The sequence below is a fragment of the Bombina bombina genome, chromosome 3 (genome assembly GCF_027579735.1).
Source record: "Bombina bombina isolate aBomBom1 chromosome 3, aBomBom1.pri, whole genome shotgun sequence".
Classification (NCBI taxonomy): domain Eukaryota; kingdom Metazoa; phylum Chordata; class Amphibia; order Anura; family Bombinatoridae; genus Bombina; species Bombina bombina.
The window spans coordinates 588,688,531-588,701,299 of NC_069501.1; positions in this window are offsets into that span (position 1 = coordinate 588,688,531).

Consider the following 12,769-nt stretch of genomic DNA (forward strand, 5'->3'; position numbering starts at 1 on the left):
AGCAGGAGTCTGTAGACACTGTGGGCTTGGTTAGGAGTCTGGAAATCGGCACAATGTTATTAAGAAATAAGCAAAACTATACACTGTTACAAACACACTCCCAGGTGGGCTATATAATTGGATCGTCTACAAAACATTTATACAAAGATTAAATCTAGTGTACAATGTCCTTTTTAACTGTGCTTTTTTTTTTTTTTTTTGCTGCACTAACGCCTAATGTAGACATTTTCGATTGTATTCTCCAAAACAAATGTTAGTTGCATTTATTATTATTGCAGTTTTTAACATGTAAAAAAAATCCAAACACTAGAATCGTGTAAAAAATAAAACATATAAAAAGTAATCAATTGTTTAGTAATCATACTGAAAAAAAAACTTAATTACTGGAATAACACACCAGTAAATGGATATAATGATTGTGCTAAAGGGAATTGCAAATGAATAGACAATAAGTTTAAAAAAGAATACATATCAATTTAAAGGGACAATGTACTCAGGCAAGCAATTGTATTCACAGCTGTGCAGAAACACTGGTTGGTCCCTCTCTCACTCAACCAGAAGGTTGCTTTCTGCTATTGCCTCTTGTTTTCTATAGTTACTACTGTATTAAAATTTTCAGTATTGGTGGCAGTTTCAATAGGTAAAAACAGTTGTTTCAAATGACAAAATAATCTGTTTTCACATAGCTCCTTTACCTTTGATACATTCCAGCAGTTATAATGGATGAATATCAAACTTACCATTTTTTTTTTAAAGGGGCATTGTGGAGGAAAATTGTGCATATTTGGTCAGCGGCAGTTTCTGCTCTGACTCCCAAGTGGTACTTTAGCTATGTGTTTGCATGGGTTAAACACACAACAAATTAGAGCATCACTTTTTCATAGTAATATCCATTTTAATATTGGGAAATTACATAAAATCCGATCACAATATGACATTTTTATATTTATAATTCATTTCATGTGAGATAGCTCTGATCACCTTACTAAATTGGCATCAAGAGTAGCCGCATGTGAAATAGGGGCCCATACAGGCTTTTGGGGCTATAGTTTAGAGAGGTCACATTGTGCAATATAGAAATAAAAACACTTTTTTCTTGCCAGCTGTTCACTGTTACCACAGCGATCTCCTGACTATAAAGGCAAAATCCATATCTCTCTTTTTTTTTTTTTTAAAGAGAGGGACTTGTCTACTAAAAAAATGTTTTTAGGGGTCTCTAGACATACCAGATTTGTTTTACTGCACGTACAATGTAACATTCACAAGCAAATCCCCATGCTGTTTTTTACTTTATCTTTAAGACATCATCTTTGTGCTACCATTCCAAGACCAAGCAGCCGCTTATCTCTTAAGAGGGGTCTTAGAGGTTTGTAGCTGCAAACAAAGCTTAGATCAAGGGGTTTGAAGACCCCCCCCCCCCATCCAGCTCCCTTGCAGCTACTTAAGCTTTCTCATTCTGCCCCCTTTGTGATGTCACCACGTGCATACATGACTTCACCAGCCCTCCCATGAAGCCTGGGATTACCGCCCACAATCTCCCTGACCTGTAGTGTGGAGGAAAACAGCGTTTGATCCCTCTGCATATCGAAAAGGGCTCGTCATGCGCCCACAGACCACAATGTGCATGTGCTCACTGAAGAAGTTAATGAATATTAAAGGGACAGTAAATCTTAAAAATAATGTTATATAATTCTGCACATAGTGCAGAATTATATAACATTATATTAGCGCAAACGTTATAAAATGTAATATTCCCTTTTAATTTTTTAAAAAAAACAGCTTTTTTACAGACCCGCTCTCTGTGCTCTGCTGAGCGGGTCTGTTTTTATTCCACAGCGCATCAGGCCAGCTGTATAGTCACAGCCCGGCCCGACCGTGCCATAACACTAAGTGCAGCTCGCTCCTGCTCTGTCTGACAGCAGGAGCGAGCTGCACTGTGTATAATGGCGCGGTCGGGCCGGGCTGTGACTATACAGCTGGCCTGATGCGCTGTGGAATAAAAACAGACCCGCTCAGCAGAGCACAGAGAGCGGGTCTGTAAAAAAGCCGTTTTTTTTAAAAAATTAAAAGGGAATATTACATTTTATAACGTTTGCGCTAATATAATGTTATATAATTCTGCACTATGTGCAGAATTATATAACATTATTTTTAAGGTTTACTGACACTTTAAAGAACAATATACATAATGAAGCTCACTTATTTTTGCTGTAAAATAATTTATTTTGCTTTAAAAATTGTCTGTCCAACACTCTGTAGAGGCCAAAAAGCAAATTCTGTAACCTAAGTATGGTAAAGAAAACCCGTATAAATTGCCTGAACCAACTACATATCTCCCTAGGCTGTGACCTGCTAGGACTGACTGTAGACAGCGTGAGCAAGAAGACGCACTTTTTGCAGCAGAATCAAAGTAATTTACTGCTAAAGCAAGCAAAATGATTTGGAATACCAAAGCTAGCTCTAATTACCTGTCACTTCCCAGATTGACCTACATTCCAAAACAAAAATAAAACTTTATATCTGTCTCGTATTAAAAACAATTCTTCACTTGTGGATGCTAAAGAATGTTTTATTTTTTTATTCATTTTTTTTTCTACTTCGCATGCAACGCCACAATAACCTTTTTTTTAAAGGCTGTATGTTTCCAATAATGGACTAGATTATGAGTGGAGTGTAAAATTGCAGTTTCACAAGCATGATATTTGCACTCTACTCGTAATACCAGCGCTCGCAAATGTGCGCTGCTATTATAAGTTCAGCGCAATTCCATAGGCTCCAACATTTCTTAAAAGGACATTAAATGCTTTTGTGTAAAATGGTGCTTGTTCCATGCTCCATAATGAGGCCACAAAACGAATTATTTGACCTCATGAAGGCTGCATATCAAACAGCTGGTTTATGCCGTGTGCTGTATTTTGAAAAACTAGGTTATAGATTTAGCTTTTTAGCCTTTCTAGCTAGTGTGAGTCAAAGCCCAGTTCTTGCACAGAAACAGAAGTTTGTGTCTAAATTGTCATGACGTATGGGATTTTTTTTTTTTACATCCTAAAAATTAATAAAAAATATTAAAAAAATGTTTTTTTTTTTTAAAGGGACAGTCTCGTCAAAATTAAAGCTTCAGATAGGACATGCAATTTTAAACACTTTTCCAATTTACTTTGATAATCAAATTTTTTTTTTGTTGAAAGCTAAACCTAGGTAGGCTCATATAATAATAATTTCTAAGCCCTTGAAGGCCGCCTCTTACCTTAGTGCATTTTTACCATTTTTCACAGCTAGTTTGTGTGTGCCATATAGATAACATCGTGCTCACTCCTGTAGAGTTACTTATAAGTTAGCAGTCTGCAGAGACTTAGAAACAAGGAAATCACAGAGGTAAAAAGTATATTAACATAACCTTGTTGGTTATGCAAAACGGGAATGGATAATAAAGGGATTATCTTTTTCAACAATAAAAAATCTAGAGTAGACTGTACCTTTAAAAATAAATACATCTGTGTTTTAATCATTGCCAGTAAACTACAGTTTTCCATCCAAGTTCAGTCACCAATTCAGTGTTAATTTAAACCTTGTAAGCAGGGAGGTATTTTGCAAATTGATACCATTTACATGTGATCTAAGTTCATTAAAGGACCTGCTACCCTAAAAGCTGCATTCACTCTTATTGCATAAACTGGAGACCTCCTGATCAACCACCGCACAGAGCAACTCTCTTCTATTTGAAGCACTAGAACAAAGTGCTTGGGTTTTCAGCAAATAGGGTATTTCTATTCTGTTCTTACGGATTGGGACCTGTGTGTAAAGTTTATTTACAAGCCGAAGTTATGATGTGCTGATCTTTTAAATTCAAACTTTCAGACTTTTTTTTTTTCCATTTCTTTCTTAGCTATATGCTTAGATTCTTTATTTTGAGGGTCATGTATCTGTGTGCACAAGTTTTTTTTTTTTTTAAGTAAATAATTTTTATTAACAGTTTTACATATTCAGCAATAATGAGAATAATCACATATTTGGTCCACAAGGCAAGAGAAAACAAAATATCTCAAAACTGCAATCCATTACATGTTCATATTATATAACAGAATAGAAAACTTTTTTTTTTTACGGGGGGGGGGGGGGGGGGGGGGATGAACTCAGGTAAATAGGGTGAATATTGATACATTTCGCCCTAGAATGAAGAAAAATAAAGTAGAATTAAAAGGGTACTTAATAGGAAAAGTGGGGGAATATCTCTCTGCATGAGGTACAGTTATTGCACAATAAACACCTGCCACAGTAATATCATATTACAGAACATGCACCAAAACCATTCAAATTAAGACCAGTCCTAAAGAGAATTCTCCTTAACATTAACTAGCTCTTTGTTCCCAAATAAAGATAACATCAATTATGAAGTCTTTTCTACCCGCATAGCAATAGTATCTTTTTTCTAAAGATAGAACATGATTTAACTCGATCTCCCATTGTTGGAAAGTGGGGGGGATGCTGCTGTTTCCATAACCTGGGTATGAGGCGCTTAGCACAGGTGAGCATCAACTGAAGTAATTTTTGTGTGCACAAGTTTTTATTAATTTTGTTTGTTCTTTGGTAGCTTTTCCTTTGTGCTATGAGAGGTTGTACTACATTGTATTTTCCAAAAGGCGGCAGCAGAGAACCACAAAGAAGGTATTAGCACCAGTATTTATATACTTTAAACAGCAAATAATGAAGGGGATAAGTATATTATGTATTTTATTTATATATATATATAATTTATTTATTTTGTTCTAAAATGCAAATAGTCTGTATTTATTTAAAACAACAAAATATTACCTTTCTAATTACAGTACAGTATCTTTCTGATGGTGCTATGGATACAAAAGTATTAAAAATTATATAAAACTACCTGACATAAATATTGCCTAAATGACATAAGATGTTGTTTGCACTTGGTTCCATCCCCTCTCCAAACTGTCCCATTTTATAGATCCAAATATTCCTAAATCTAAACTATTCCGAAATTAAAACCTTTTCCGGTGCCAAGCAGTTTGGATAAAGGATTTTCTACCTGTATATACATTTTTTTTTAAAAAATTCTGCAAAAATATCCTATGTTTTTATATTAAAATTGGGATCTTAGTCACACAATATAGCCCTATTCTGCTTCAGGGGCAGTCTACACCGGCATTTTTATTGTTTAAAAAGATAGATAATCCCTTTATTACCCATCCCCCAGTTCTGCATAACCAGCACAGTTATATTAATATATGTTTTACCTCTGTGATTACCTTGTATCTAAGCCTCTGCAGACTGCCCCCTTATCTCAGTGCTTTTGACAGACATGCAGTTTAGCCAATCAGGTCAGACTCCTAAATAACTCCACGGCAGTGAGCACAATGTTTTATATGTGACACACATGAACTTGTACTGTCTAACTGTGAAAAACTTTCAAAATACTCTGAGCAAAGAGGTGGTTTTCAACGGTTTAGAAATCAGTTTGAGCCTAGCTAGGCTTAGCTTTTAAAAAAATACCACCAAGGGAACAAAGCAAATTTGATGATAAAAGTAAATTGGAAAGTTGTTTAAAATGGCATGCCCTATCTGAATCATAAAAGTTTAATTTTGACTAGACTGTCCCTTTAACCAGTCACCAGCTTACAATGTGCCTCAATGGTGACTTGTCAGAACACTGCAAAACTCTGCCTTTATGGGCTGCTTAGCCTCATTAGCAGCACTTACAAAGATGTATTTAAAGGGATATAAGACCCAGTTTTTTTCTTTCATGATTCAGACAGAGCATGTGATTTTAAACAAAGTTCTAATTTAACAAACTTATATTATCTAATTTGTTTTGTTCTCTTGGTATTCTTTATTGAAAATGATACCTAAGTAGGCTCAGGAGCTGTTGATTGGTGGCTGCACATGTATGGCTCATGTTATTGGCTCACCCAATGTGTTAACTGGTTCCCAGTAATGCGTTGCGTCTTCAACAAAGGATGCCAAGGGAATGAAGCAAAATACATAATAGAAGTAAATTGTGAAGTTGGTTAACCCTTTCCTGCCGTTAGGCCGTTCCATGCCGTCCTAACTGCACTGGGCTTTAGCGCCGTTAGGAGCATGGAACGTCCTAGTTGTTTGGCTGTCCTGAAGCCATAAAAGCTTCCTAAATGGGATTGCGGCTGGAGGGCGTACCTAGCGTCATAGGCACTCCCCCTAAACCCGATCACTTCATTGAAATCTCACGATTGCATGAACGATAGTGTGATTTCAACTTTTACTTATTTGTTTACAGTTCCAATGTAGACAAGTCACGGCAGGAGAGGGTTAATATTGTATTCTCATATGAATCATGAATGAAAAAAATAGTTTAATGTCCCTTTAAATTCTTTTTTTTGTAATCTGTGCTAACCATATAATGTGGATTTGTATTAAAGGGCTATTAAACACAGTAGAAATGTATAATCAACATGTGCATAATAAAAAGACAATGCAATAAAAAGAAGAGCAGATTTTTTTTATCGGACAAATTTCTAAATTTCCTTCCGATTGCCAGTCTGTAAACTCTTGCACATGCTCAGTAGGACTTGGTGCCTCAAAAAGTGTGCATATAAAAGGAATGTGCACAGTTTGATAATGGAAGTAAATTGTAAAGTCTCACTGCATGCTCTGTCTGAATCATAAAAGTTTAATTTTCACTTTAGTTTCCATTTTAAAAATAGGAAAATGACCACGTTTCATTGTTTAAACCAGAATGATTCAGGCAGTACAAGCTGGTTTTGTAGTGTTAGGACTACTCATCACCATGTAAGAGGGTGACAGAGGTTTAAGTCTTAATTTGTTCTTTAACCCTTTGAGTGCTAAGCAATTTCCCACCTGGGTGCTAAACTGGATTTTACATTTTTTTTTCTCCAAAATATATACATAGTAACATAGTAACATAGTAGATGAGGTTGAAAAAAGACCAAAGTCCATCGAGTTCAACCTATACAAATCTAAAATATATACAAAAAGCTCCAGTTAAGCTTAAATAATCCCACTAAAAGGTGACCCATTTAATACTAGCAATCATATCCATGAATTTTGTTTATAGACAGAAATGTATCCAAATAATTTTTAAATGTATCTAGGGTATTGGCATTCACTACCTCCTTTGGTAATGAGTTCCAAAATATATATATATATATATATATTTTTTTTTTCAGATCCCCAAGTCTTATACCGTTGGAAAGGTTAGGCGATTACCTTTTCAACGGTGGGTCTTGGGGGTCTGCAACTGCTTGGATGCCTGAGATACCGGCTTCTAAGCAGCATGCCCCCATTTCCCTATACTGTCCATTGTAATTTTAAAATAAAGTTGCGTGGTGACGTCATCAGTCATCATGTCATTGCGCGTGATGTCACTGAGCAAAATGTGAAGCTCCGGCGATGCCTGTCACTATACAGGCCAGATTGCCGGGATGGGAGTCAGTGGGGGCCCCCAGATTGCCCTCAAGGTGGGTGAGTGCTAGCGATGGCTCTGAGCCGTCGTCAGCACCTGACTGGGACAATTTGCGACGGCTCAGAGACGTCGTTAGCAAGTTAAAGGGACACTCAATTTTAAACAACTTTCCAATTTACTTCCATTAACAAAATGTGCACAGTCTTTTTATAGTTACACTTTTTGAGTCTGAAGTTAACCCTCTGGCTCTTCGATCGTGAGGATAAGCTCGCTGGACAGCTTTTAATAGTTCAGCCTGCACCTGTGGCACTTTTCAAGTGCTTATAATCTAGTAAGTGATTCTGTATCGTATTGTGGGGGTCCCTTTATCTACGATCTCACACTATTGTGGCGCCTCCTTTTTTCTCCCTTCACACTTTTTGAGTCACCTGCTCCTTCTGAGCATGTGCAAGAATTCACAGAATATACGTACGTATATGCATTTGTGATTGGCTGATGGCTGTTACATGATTGATTAGAAATTTGTCAGAAAAAAATCTTCTCGAAGTTCAGACTAAGTGCTATTGCATTGTCTTTTTATCATGCATTTGTCGATTATGCAAATCTACTGTATACACTGGTCCTTTAACCCCTTCCCGCTGTTAGGACGTTCCATGCTGTCCTAACTGCGCTGGGCTTTAGCGCCATTAGGACGGCATGGAAAGGTTATAGCCATCTGGCTGTCTTGAAAACATAGCTGCTTCTAAATGGGATTGTGGTCTGGAGAGCATGCCTAGGGTCATAGGCACTCCCCCTTGAGCCAATCATTAAAATCACGCAATCGCATGAACGATCGTGTGATTTCAGTTTTTACTTATTTGTTTACATGGGAACTTTGTTGCAATGTAGACAAATGTGTCCCGGCAGGAAGGAGTTTAGAGAGAGCTGAAAGAAGAGACGTCCATACATTTTGTGTTGTACAAATAAAACCGTTGTCTTAAAGGGCCACTGTAAGTAAATATTTTCTATGCCTGTTACTAACTAACTACCCCAAATACGCTTTTTATCAATAGCATTTCATTAACATATCTCTACCGTATATCAGAAATCTTGTCTGCAAATTTAATTGTTTTCCAAACCCACTCCGTGGGTATCCTTTGCTCTGTACCAATCCGTTTACAGTACCTAGGTTTCAAAATGGCGCTTTAAACACAAAGTTATTGGTTTAAGTATTTTGAACATGCAGTGCTGAAAATAGTGGGCAGGATAACGTGACATCATCGGCGAATAAAAGATATAACTTTTAGAACGTTATGAAACTTCGTTTTGGAGAAAATATAGGTCAGTAGGTTTTAATTAATGTTTATTAACTTTAATATGTTAGTTGTTTAGCTTAAAAATTATAACAGAAAGTAATCCTTTAAATATATATTTTCCCTAGTTTAAAAACACCCTTAACCATTTGGCTGCATTGCACTGCTATGTACTTGAAATTGAGCTGCACCTTATAATATCACAGACCTTTTTTGATCCATCAGATGGAGGTAAAATGTGTTAAGAAATAGGCAATCTATACAAAGTGTTTAAAACAAAGATTGGTTTGTGCTGTAAAGGACAGTCAACTTAAATTGTTATTGTTCAAAAGATAGATAATCCCTTTATTACCCATTCCGTTTTGCATAACCAACACAGTTATATTAATACACTTTTTACTTCTGTGATTAACTTGTATCTAAGCCTCTGCAGACTGCCCCCTTATCTCACTGACTTTACTGTCCCTTTAAACCAAAAGGGTTGATTTTTACTTTGTGTGCAGTCTTTCTGTGCACTTGTCTATGTCCGGGTCTGGTCAGAACAAAACTATACATAAGCCACATTGCAACAAATATTGAACCAAAATGTGGGGTGAAATAAAATTAAACTAAACTTAAAAATAACTAGCAAAATATATCTCTAAATTGTTATAACATATTAGAATCTATTAAATATCATTTTATGATGATCTGGAATATTAACAATTTTATGTGTATGTAATTATATGTTATGATAATCTAGTGTTGAAAATAGCTCAAAAATGCCAAGGCCACATGCGTGTATTAAGATGTACTTTTGGCATACATAATAAATCGTTAGATTAGCCCTTAAATGGACACTGAACCCAAATTTTTTCTTTCGTGGTTCAGAAAGAGCATGCAATTTTAGGCAACTTTCTCATTTACTCCTATTATCAATTTTACTTTGTTCTCTTGCTATCTTTATTTGAAAAATAAGACATCTTAGCTTTTTTTTATTAATTCAGAACTCTGGACAGCACTTTTTTAATGGTGGATAAATTTATCTACCTATCAGCAAGAACAACCCAGGTTGTTCACCAAAAATGGGCCGGCATCTAAACTTACATTCTTGCATTTCAAATAAAGATATCAAGAGAATGAAAAAAAAATGATAATAGGAGTAAATTAGAAAGTTGCTTAAAATTTCATGCTCTATCTAAATCACGAAAGAAAAAATTTGGGTTCAGTGTCCCTTTAACCCCTTAATGACCAAGGACGTTCGCCCCACGTCCTAAAAAAAAATACAGTTAATGACCGAGGACGTGTGGCGTACGTCCTTGGTCTGGAAAGCAGCTGGAAGCGATCCTGCTCGCTTCCAGCTGCTTTTTCTGGTTATTGCAGTGATGCCTCGATATCGAGGCATCCTGCAATAACCCCCCTTGGCCATCCGATGCAGAGAGAGCCACTCTGTGGCCCTCTTTGCACCGGACATCGGTGGCCGGTATCGTTGGTGGGTGGGAGCAAGTCTGGGAGGCGGGTGGGCGGCCATCGATGTGCCGAGAAGAGTGGAGGGGGGCGGGGCGGGAGCGCGCACGGGAGCGCGCGCGTGCACGGGGGGCGGCGGGCGGGCGCGTGCACGGGGCGGGAGCGGGAGGGAACCGCTACACTACAGAAAAATAAAGCTGTCAAAAGTAAAAAAATTAAAACTTTTGATAGCTGTAAATTAAAAGCTAAGGGATCTGGAAGGGGTGGGGGGTTGATCTTGGGGGGGGGAAGCTACACTACAGAAAAGGGCATTTTTGTTTTAAAAAAGGCACATTTTTTTACTAAACTGGGTACTGGCAGACAGCTGCCAGTACCCAAGATGGCGCCCATTAAGGCAAAGGGGGAGGGTTAGAGAGCTGTTTGGTGGGGGATCAGTGAGGCTGGGGGCTAAGGGGGGATCCTACACAGCAGCATATGTAAATATGCTTAAAAACCCCCACAAAAAAAGCCCAAATATAGCTTTTATTTTAGTACTGGCAGAGTTTCTGCCAGTACTTAAGATGACGGGGACAATTGTGGGGTGGGGGAGGGAAGAGAGCTGTTTGGGAGGGATCAGGGGGTCTCATGTTACAGGTGGGAGGCTGAGCTCTACACTAAAGCTAAAATTAACCCTACAAGCTACATAATTAACCCCTTCACTGCTAGTCATAATACATGTGTGAAATGCAGCGGCATTTGGCGGCCTTCTAATTACCAAAAAGCAACGCCAAAGCCATATATGTCTGCTATTTCTGAACAAAGGGGATCCCAGAGAAGCATTTACAACCATTTGTGCCATAATTGCACAAGCTGTTTGTAAATGATTTCAGTGAGAAACCTAAAATTGTGAAAAATTTAACGTTTTTTTTTTATTTGATCGCATTTGGCGGTGAAATGGTGGCATGAAATATACCAAAATTGGCCTAGATCAATACTTGGGGTTGTCTACTACACTAAAGCTAAAATTATCACTAAAAGCTCCCTATATGCTCCATAATTAACCCCTTCACTGCTGGGCATAATACACGTGTAGTGCGCAGTGGCATTTAGCAGCCTTCTAATTACTAAAAAGCAACGCCAAAGCCATATATGTCTGCTATTTCTGAACAAAGGGGATCCCAGAGAAGAATTTACAACCATTTAAGCCATAATTGCACAAGCTGTTTGTAAATAATTTCAGTGAGAAACCAAAAGTTTGTGAAAAAATTAGTAAAAAAGTGAACGATTTTTTGTATTTAATCGCATTTGGCGGTGAAATGGTGGCATGAAATATACCAAAATGGGCCTAGATGAATACTTTGGGATGTCTACTAAAAATAAATATATACATGTCAATGGATATTCATAGATTCCTGAAAGATATTAGTGTTCTAATGTAACTAGTGCTAATTTTGAAAAATAATGGTTTGGAAATAGCAAAGTGCTACTTGTATTTATGGCCCTATAACTTACAAAAAAAGCAAAGAACATGTAAACATTGGGTATTTCTAAACTCAGGACAAAATTTAGAAACTATTTAGCACGGGTGTTTTTTGATGGTTGTAGATGTGTAACAGATTTTGGGGGTCATAGTTAGAAAAAGTGTGTTTTTTTTCAATTTTTTCCTCATATTTTATAATTTTTTTATAGTAAATTATAAGATATGATAAAAATAATGGTATCTTTAGAAAGTCCATTTAATGGCGAGAAAAACGGTATATAATATGTGTGGGTACAGTAAATGAGTAAGAAGAAAATTACAGCTAAACACAAACACCGCAAAAATGTAAAAATAGCCTTGGTCCCAAACGGACAGAAAATGGAAAAGTGCTGTGGTCATTAAGGGGTTAAAGGCAACCTCTTATCTAAATGCATTTGACATTTTTTACAGCTAGGGGGTGTTAGTTCATGTGTGCCATATAAATAACATTGTGTTCACGCCTGTGTAGTTATTTAAGTCAGCACCAATTGCCTGAAATGCAAGTCTGTCGAAAGATCTGAGATAAGGAGGCAGTCTGAAGAAGCTTAGATACAAGGTAATGACAGAGGTAAAAAGTATATTAATATAACAGTGTTGGTTATGCAAAACTGGGGAATTTTAAATAAAGGGATGGATTATCTGTCTTTTTAAACAACAACATTTGTGGTGTTTACTGTCCCTTTAAGTTCTATAAAATGGTCAAATTTCATGCAGACTTGTGCAGCCATTTTCCTGTAGCTTTGTCTAAAATCTATCTGTTGCTTTCCATTAAACAGTGTTTAGAAAAAGCATAATTTTAAAAGTAAAGAGACAGATACATTTTAGCTTTTTTTAAATAATAAAGTGATGAACTTGGTGATCTACTTTACCAAATGTCAGCCAAATGAATTGATACATTCAAAATTTATAATCACTAGAGTCATATCTATCACCTATCTATCTATCTATCTATCTATCATCTATCTATCTATCTACACAGGCATATTTAACATATTACTGTTTGTAAATTAGTTTTTTTCTAAAGAGTAAATGGCAAGTGTTCCCCCGACTTTTGAACTGATCATACATGACAGGGATGTACCCTGCTTTCTTTTGTGCCCTCTCTTACATTCAATA